The sequence below is a fragment of the Ovis aries genome, chromosome 1 (genome assembly GCF_016772045.2).
Source record: "Ovis aries strain OAR_USU_Benz2616 breed Rambouillet chromosome 1, ARS-UI_Ramb_v3.0, whole genome shotgun sequence".
NCBI lineage: Eukaryota > Metazoa > Chordata > Mammalia > Artiodactyla > Bovidae > Ovis > Ovis aries.
Window position 1 is genome coordinate 226,478,416 of NC_056054.1, and position 9,670 is coordinate 226,488,085.

A 9,670-nucleotide genomic window follows, 5' to 3' on the forward strand; every position below is an offset into this window, starting at 1 on the left:
AGTCCACTTACACAAATTTTTTCTTCTTTTTGTAAATAAAGTATTATAAGATCAGAAGTTGAGTGAATGGGCAGATGCGGATTTCATAAATACAGAGAACTAACTATGGGACTTGAGCATCCATGGACTTCAGTGTCCAAGGCAGGTCTTAGAACAGATCCCCTGTAGATTCAATGGTATAGATCTCTAATGAGAGAAGGTCTAGCATATTTCAGCTAATGGGATAATCCCTTCTCTCCTTAACTCCTGATAATACTCTCTGAAATTAGTGGGGGTTTGGCCTTAAATACCACATCAATTCCTACCATTATATACAGCACTCTTGGGGCATGATTTCCCTTTCCCCTCAGCTTTTCAACCACAGCTATCATGAAGACCCAGTCTGTTTTTCTTCCATGAAGTTTTTCTCAGTAACTCAAAGTAATGTTCATTCTCATTTCTGACCCCCTCTAGCAATTTTCCTTTGTACTATACACATGGAACAATATGCCACACTATCTTATATTCCTTTTTAATTAAAACATGAAAACTTTGGCTTGTAAGAAAATTAGATTTTTAAAGGCAAAGTCCATCTTACATATGTCTTCTATATGTACATAATGTTTTGATGCTGTCTTTTGGAAACTGAGGCAATAAAAATAAATGATTACAGTTCATTTTAAAATAAAATTTGTTTTATATTCATCTTGAAGCAAACATATACTCATTGTAAGAGATTTGGGATTCTGTCACTTACAACACAGAGGGAACTATATTTTTAAAAAATCAAGTGTTTATCTTTCTAAATATTTTCCTGAATATTTTTATGTAACTATTATACCAGCTTCCTTGTAATTTTTTTTTCACTAAACAATAGGTAATGGACAAGAACAGAGATGCACGTTATAGTACTCCACTGGGTACATATGTTATTTAAATAGTCCCTTCCTGGTGTATATATCCCTTCCTGGTGTCATTTCCTTTTATTAAAGCATGTCTCTTCTTCTTAAAAATAAGAAAGTTCCTGTTAAAATTTTTGTGCATATGTCTACTTTTTTCTTAGGCATAAACTCTTAAAAGTAAGCACTTTTCTCCACACTCTCTCTAGCATTTATTGCTTGTAGAGTTTTGGATCACAGCCATTCTGACTGGTGTGAAATGGTACCTCATTGTGGTTTTGATTTGCATTTCTCTGATAATGAGTGATGTTGAGCATCTTTTCATGTGTCTGTTAGCCACCTGTATGTCTTCTTTGGAGAAATGTCTATTTAGTTCTTTGGCCCATTTTTTGATTGGGTCATTTATTTTTCTGGAATTGAGCTGCAGGAGTTGCTTGTATATTTTTGAGATTAGTTGTCAGTTGCTTCATTTGCTGTTATTTTCTCCCATTCAGAAGGCTCTCTTTTCACCTTGCTTATAGTTTCCTTTGTTGTGCAGAAGCTTTTAATTTTAATTATGTCCCATTTGTTTATTTTTGCTTTTATTTCCAGTATTCTGGGAGGTGGGTCATAGAGGATCCTGCTGTGATTTATGTCGGAGAGGGTTTTGCCTATGTTCTCCTCTAGGAGTTTTATTCTTTCTGGTCTTACGTTTAGATCTTTAATCCATTTTGAGTTTATTTTTGTGTATGGTGTTAGAAAGTGTTCTAGTTTCATTATTTTACAAGTGGTTGACCAGTTTTCCCAGCACCACTTGTTAAACAGATTGTCTTTAATCCATTGTATATTCTTGCCTCCTTTGTCGAAGATAAGGTCCATAGGTGCGTGGATTTATCTCTTGGCTTTCTATTTTGTTCCATTGATCTATATTTCTGTCTTTGTGTCTTGATGACTGTGGCTTTGTAGTAGAGCCTGAAGTCAGGCAGGTTGATTCCTCCAGTTCCATTCTTCTTTCTCAAGATTGCTTTGGCTATTTGGGGTTTTTTGTATTCCACACAAATTGTGAAATTATTTGTTCTAGCTCTGTGAAAAATATCACTTACACTGTTGGTTGGAATGCAAACTAGTACAGCTACTACGAAGAACAGTGTGGAGATTCCTTAAAAACTGGAAATAGAACTGCCTTATGACCCAGGAATCCCACTGCTGAGCATACACACAGAGGAAACCAGAATTAAAAGAGACACATGTACCCCAATGTTCATCGCAGCACGGTTTATAATAGCCAGGACATGGAAGCAACCTAGATATCCATCAGCAGATGAATGGATAAGAAAGCTGTGGTACATACACACAATGGAGTATTACTCAGCCATTAAAAAGAATACATTTGAATCAGTTCTAATGAGATGGATGAAACTGGAGCCGCTTATACAGAGTAAAGTAAGCCAGAAAGAAAAATACCAATACAGTTTACTAATGCATATATATGGAATTTAGAAAGATGGTAATGATAACCCTATATGTGAGACAGCAAAAGAGACACAGATGTACAGAACAGTCTTTTGGACTCTGTGGGAGAGGGAGAGGGTGGGATGATTTGGGAGAATGGCATTGAAACAGGTATAATATCATATAAGAAATGAATCGCCAGTCTAGGTTCAATGCAGAATACAGCATGCTTGGGGCTGGTGCACCGGGATGACCCAGAGGGATGGTATGGGGAGGGAGGTGGGAGGGGTGTTCAGGATTGGGAACATGTGTACACCCGTGGTGGATTCATGTTGATGTATGGCAAAACCAGTACAATATTGTAAAGTAATTAGCCTCCAATTAAAATAAATAAATTTAAATTTAAAAAATAACAAAAAAATAAAAGTAAGCACTAAAAGTAATTAAGTGTGCAAACATGAAAGTGAAAGTGTTAGTCACCCAGTTGTGTCTGATTCTTTGCAACGTTCTGGACTATGTAAACTGCCAGGCTCCTCTGTCCATGGAATTGTTTAGACAAGAATACTGGAGTTGGTAGTTATCCCTTTCTCCAGGAGATTTTCCTGACCCAGGTATCAAACTCAGGTCTACTGTCTCCTGCACAGCAGGTGGATTCTTTACCATCTGAGCCACCAGGGAAGCACAATAAAGTGTGTAGACATCTCAGTATAGTACTGGTGCAGGGCAAGAGCTCAGTAAGTGTTACCTGGAATCACTGCTGAAATTGCTGGGTCCAGCAATGGCGCGTGGAGCTAAGTCACTTCAGTCATGTCTGACTCTTTCCGACTTTACGGACCGTAGCCCACCAGGCTCCTCTGTCCATAGGATTTTCAAGGCAAGAATACTGGAGTGGGTTCCCATGCCCTCCTCCAAAGGATCTTCCCCACCGAGGGATCAAACCCACATCTCCTGCAGCTCGTGCACTGCAGGCAGATTCTTTACCATTGAGCCACTGGGGGAACTCTCAAGCAGTAGCATATTTTATTAATTGTTTTAAATGACCACTTATCAAAATTGAACCAATTCATATACACTATCAGTGTACAAAAAGAGCCCATGTTCTCAAAACTCTGCCCATTTTTTAAATATTTGATAAATTATCATAATTATTACTTGTTCAGTCACTAGTCACATCAGACTCTGCAACCCCATGAACTGCAGCATGCCAAGCTTCTCTGTCCTTCACCATCTCCCGGAGGTTGCTCAAATTTACGTCTATTGTCAGTGATGCCATCCAACCATCTCATCCTCTGTCATCCCCTTCTCCTCCTACTCTCAATTTTTCCCAGCATGAGGGTCTTTTCCAATGAATTGGCTCTACATCAGGTGGTCAAAGTAATGGAGCTTCAGCTTCAGCATCAGTCCTTCCAAAGAATATTCTAACTTGATTTTCTTTAGGATTGATTGGTTTGACCTTCTTGCAGTCCAAGGGACTCTTAAGAATCTTCCCTAGTACCACAGTCCAAAAGCATCATTTCTTCAGTGCTCAGCCCTTTTTATTGTCCAGCTCTCTCACATCCATACAGGATTACTGGAAAAACCATAGCTTTGACTATAAGGATCTTTGTAGGCAAAGTAATATCTCTGCTTTTTAACATGCTGTCTAGGTTTGTCATAGCTTTTCTTCCCAGGAGCAAGCATCTTTTAATCTCATGGCTGCAGTCACCATCCACAGTGATTTTAGAGTCCAAGAAAATAAAGTCTGCCACTGTTTCCATTGTTTCCCCATCTATTTGCTATGAAGTGATGGGGCTGGATGCCATGATCTTCATTTTAAATATTACTACTGCTCAATATTTCCATTTCTCCTCTCCTTCCAGATACAGGAGAGGATTCAATTTCTCTACCCTCTTGAAGTTAGCTGAAGCCAGATAACTTGTTTTGACCAATAAGTATGAGTCAAAATGAGTTCAGTCAGTTCTAGATACAACCATTAAAGAACCATTCAAAACTCTGCGTGTTCTCTCTTCCCCCATCACATTGTCTAAGGAGGTCAAATCTTCAAGACAGTGCATCTATAAGATGATGGATTCCCTGAGTCACAGATTAGAGAACAGATGCCCCAGAGAATCTTCCAGACTACCCACAGAGGATTACATCCCACGTGAAAAATCCTGTTGTACCAAGCCTGTAAAATTTAGGTGTCTGCTTCTCAGCAAACCTAACATATCCAAACTACCTACAAGGTGAAAAATTCTTACCATCTTATTCCTTTAGTTACTAATAATCTTATGCATCTTATCACATCTTTTTAAACTGAGGGTGGGAGGGAATTGCTTATTTATGTTTTCTAGGAAAGAGTTTGATTTTTAATCATTTACTTTTAGTAGCTCTATATTAATCCATCCCTTGCCTCATCCCAGACACTCAGAAATTCTGTAGCATTTGAGAAGAGATTCCTAGCAGCTTAGATGGCAAATAATCCACCAGTAATGCAGGAGATCTGGGTTCAATCCCTCGGTCAGGAAGATCCCCTGGAGAAGGAAATGGCAAGTTACTCCAGTATTCTTGCCTGGAGAATTCCATGGACAGAGGAGCCTAGCAGGCTAAAGTCCATGGGATCACGAAGAGTTGGTCACAACTGAGTGACTAACACTTTCATAAAGTACAAAGGATCTCTGAGATGTCTGTGATTTTGCTCATTAATCAAAGCACAAATACTGCATATTTATCTTGAGATCCCTATTAGGATGTGATATAAGTATGTATGCATCAAAATATGCTTCAAAATATCGCCTCTTGCATATTCTCCATAGCATCTAGCACATTGTTTGTTATTTAGTAGGTACTCAATGGGGCTTCCCTGATGGCTCAATGGTAAAGAATCAGCTTGCAATGTAGGAGACACAAGAGATGTAGTTCAATACTTTGGTCAGGAAAATCCCCTGGAGGAGGAACTGGCAACCCACTCTGGTATTCTTGCTGAAAAAAATCCCATGGACAGAGGAGCCCGGTGTGTTATAGTCGAGAGGGTCAAAAAGAGTTGGACACAACTGAACGACTATGCATGAGCACAATGTACTCAATAATAATTTAAAAGAATGGATACATGTATACATATGGCTGAATCCCTTCACCATTCACCTAAAACTAACATAACACTGTTAATCAGCTATACTCCAATACAAAATAAAAAGTTTAAAGCTTGAAAAAATAAATAGAAGGGATTTTTATAAGCTGAAAATGAAAAGAGATCTTGGAGAGGTTTAAGTTCAAGTTGGACCATAAAGAAGACTGAACACCAAAGAACTGATACATTCAAACTGTGGTGCTGGAGAAGACTCTTGAGAGTCCCTTGGACAGCAAGGAGATCAACCCAGTCCATCCTAAAGGAGATCAGCTCTGAATATTCATTGGAAGGACTGATGCTGAAGCTGAAACTCCAATACTTTGGCCACCTGATGCAAAGGGCCAGCTCATTGGAAAAGACCCTGATGCTGGGAAAGATTTGAGGGCAGGAGGAGAAGTGTGACAGAGGATGAGGTGGTTGGATGGTATCACCACTCAATGGACATGAGTCTGAGCAAGCTCCAGGAGATGGTGAACGGCAGGGAAGCCTGGCATGTTGCAGTCCATGGGGTCACAAAGAGTCAGACACAACTGAGGGACTGAACAACAATAATTTTATTTTACAAGTGAGGACACTGAGATGCCAGTGGAGGAAATAGTGTGACTCTCATGGGAGGTGGAGCCATCATGAATCTCCCACACCCCTGTAAAGGAAGTGCTCCAAATCTGATCTCTAATATTAGTATGAGCAAATTACCTGAAGTGCCATATTCAATTGTTAGACTGTCCTTGAATACTTAAATACAATTATGTACCTTACTGATTTTGGAAAGGAAAGGTAGAATAAAGAACTCAACTTACTTTGTTCTCTAGCCAGCTAGCCTTCTATGTGTTTTCAGACATACTGGACAGACTTTGCTGAATCATCTTACTTCAGAAGGGATGATTAATTACAAACAGCAAAGGTTAAATCAATTACAAGTATTTTCCCCCACGGTGACTGGCGTTACCATACCTACCAACATAAAATCCACTAGCTTCAGGTGCATTGTATTATAAGGCCAGTTCTCATCTTGGTGTGACAGACTGGATCTTTGATATCATCATTAAAATCAGTGGGAACTCTAACAGAGTCAGAAGTGTGGAATTGGGAATACCAGCTCTGAAACTGTGGATGCTCATTTAATTCCCCTGCTAATTTTTCAAGCTAAAAGATTTATCCCATCTGACAGAGCAATCCAAGAAATCTCTCCAGTGCAGGTTATTCAGCTCTGAATTGAAAATTACAAAAATGACCATAACTGCATGTTAAATTATATTTTCCTACACTTCGCTCCCTCCTTGTTATGTTCCTAGTTCTTAACCTGGTTCCTAGTCTTAACCTGGTTAGGAATAGGGATCCATTACCAAGAACTAACCCTAACAAAGCCTTGATTGCAGGACCCATACAGGAGGAGAAAACACCTCTTGGTTACAGAAAGAACAGACACCCACATGGATTCAGTTGTTCTTGGACTGCCCCAGCGGCTAACCAAGATACTGTAGGCAGGCAGAAACTGGCAAGTCACTAGTAGGCAGACAGAGCATGTCCTTGGGGCCCAGAGAGACACAGAGAGAGCAGGACATCTAGGAAGAATTTGTTTTGTACGATTTCAAAGAAAAAGTTTAGAATTTTTTAGACCGCAAATTGCATGGACAAATAGCACAATGCTTCCAGAGCTTGTTTTTCTAATGATCAGTGATGAAGGAAGAGTTTTGTTGTTTTTTCTCCCCAATCCATCGTGGATGGACATAGCTATAAATTTAAATAAAAATTAATTACTCAAAAAATAATTAAAAAGATATATATTAAAAATAGGGCTTCCCTGGTGGCTTAGATAATAAAGAATCTTCCTGCAATACAGCAGGCCTGGATTCAGTCCCTGGGTTGGGAAGATCCCCTGCAAAAGAGATGGCTAACCACTCCAGTATTCTTGCCTGAGAATTCCATAGACAGAGGAGTCTGGCGGGCTACAGTCCATGGGGTCGCAAAGAGTCAGATGTGACTGAGTGGCCAACACTTTCACCTTCCCTTTTTTTCATATATAAAATACAAGCCTAAACTTTTTTCAGTATTAGATCCAAGCTACATAAAATTGCCCAAACGGCTATAAAGATCTCCAAACATTCACTCTTGTGGCACACCACAAGTGGTCTGCAGACCCCACTTGAAGTAGGGCAACTCTAAAGGGCTTAACTGGGCTCTGGTTCAAAATAATTATGGCCGTTAGTTGGTTTGGGTTTTCTCTTCATTAATATTGTATCAGCCTGATTTTGCTACCAATAGGACTCAAATCCCAAATTACTAATTTTAGCACTTTTTCCCAGAATGCACTCAGCAGATTTGTTAATCATGCTTGGTGCTTCATTCATCTGGTTATTGCTCTCCTTCATTCAACATTTACTGAACACGACTCTGTGGCCGGCACTGCTGGGAACAATCAATGGTAGTTGTTGCCCTCTTTCATCTAGACAAGAGACCACTACTGGCTGTTTTTACTTCTTTCTTTTTGCCACAAACTTTCAAGCTAAACCTGCACAAGTTGAAATTAGGTCATCATTAGCTGGTGCCTTGTTAACCTGATGTCTGGGAGCTTTACTTTGCCTTATTCAAATTGCTTCAACTTCCTTTCTTCTCCTACCACACACCTCAACTTTTAATTATTACTCCTCCTTGCGGTATCTGCCCAAAGAACTCCAAGACAAAAGGAAATCACAAATATTAGTGATTCAGGCTGACTTTCAGAGAGGAGCCACCAAGTCCACAGCCATCGCTGATCCTGTTAGAATCATTTCTATGAAACTTACTTGAATGACCTTTTATGTATCTGGAGTTTCTCATTCTCTTTTTATCATAGAAGGCTAAGATTTAACAAGAACCTTAATAAAATTTTTTATATTCTAAGGGGAAAAAAGCCCAATATTTCTTACAAAGTCAAGTGTAATTTGAGGCATTATACACAAATCACGTATTTGCAAACCTCATTTTCTTTATAAGCTTTATCATTCATCAGTCATATTTAACAAACAAGATTTTCTTTAAAAAAGTAACATCTCTCTAGATCAAAGTTACATCTCCAAAACTCTAGGAACTGAATCCTAAAAACCTAGGACTACAAAAAACACTTCTAAACACACTATCATTTTTAAGTTTGTTTTTGCTGCAAAACCAAATAAAACACTAGTGATAGTCCTTAGTGTTTTAAGTCCAATGTATTGTCTACAATATAAGCACTAGCACCTGACATTTTATGCTTAATTAACTCAAGAAGAAAATGTGAAGGAAAAAGTTAAACTGCCCTCCCACATAACATGTTCCAAATAATTTCATGGAGAAGAAAATGGCAACCCACTCCAGTACTCTTGCCTGGAAAATCCCATGGACAGAGGAGCTTGGTGCAGGCTACTGTCCATGGGGTCGCAAAGAGTCGGGCACGACTGAGTGACTTCACAAACTCACTCACCATAAATTTACCTTCAGCATAGATCATTGCTATATTTTTTAACCCTTTAATTAAGGCCAGTTATAACCTCCATTGGAATAGATACCCTGGCTTCTTTTACCTCATGGATAAATCCAACCATAAATAATCATCCTATATTGACTGAAACTGTATTATTCCCAGAAATGCTAATGATCTCATTAATATCCTGTTCATGCTTTGCATTACTCCACTTAATTTAAAGCAAGATCACAAATATTTTTCCCTATTTAAGTTGCATAAACATAGCATATATTTCATCAAGTTTAATCACAGGTAAGTCTAATGAGATACATGGGACTTTTAAGAAATGAAATGTAATATCCAAACTAAATTTGCTATTCTCTGCAGGTCCAATAAGTCAGCCAACCTTTTTAAGTAAATCATTAGTAGAAATAAAGTTAAAGCTTTACAGGCCCAGAGATTTGGAACTTCAAAGTGTCTACTACAAAAGACCTAAGGAGAAGATGAACAGCTTGCAAAAGGAAAACAGACTTTTCTATCTTTAATTATCTTTTGTTCACACAGACACCTATGATTATATCTCTTACACATATAAAAACCCTAAAACTTCCTTTGTATTCCACACTGCCACAAAGTACATCTTCCAAAATATATCCCCTCATAGATTATTTTCATTTTACATGAAAACTTTTAGTATAGATGAGGTCACATATAAGAAAGGTTCTCTTTCTTATATTCTCTTTCTGGCATCATGTATCCGTTTTTAATGTTCCTGTCACCTATGGGCTACAACCATCCTGAATACTTCCTACTGCTTCTCTAGATCTG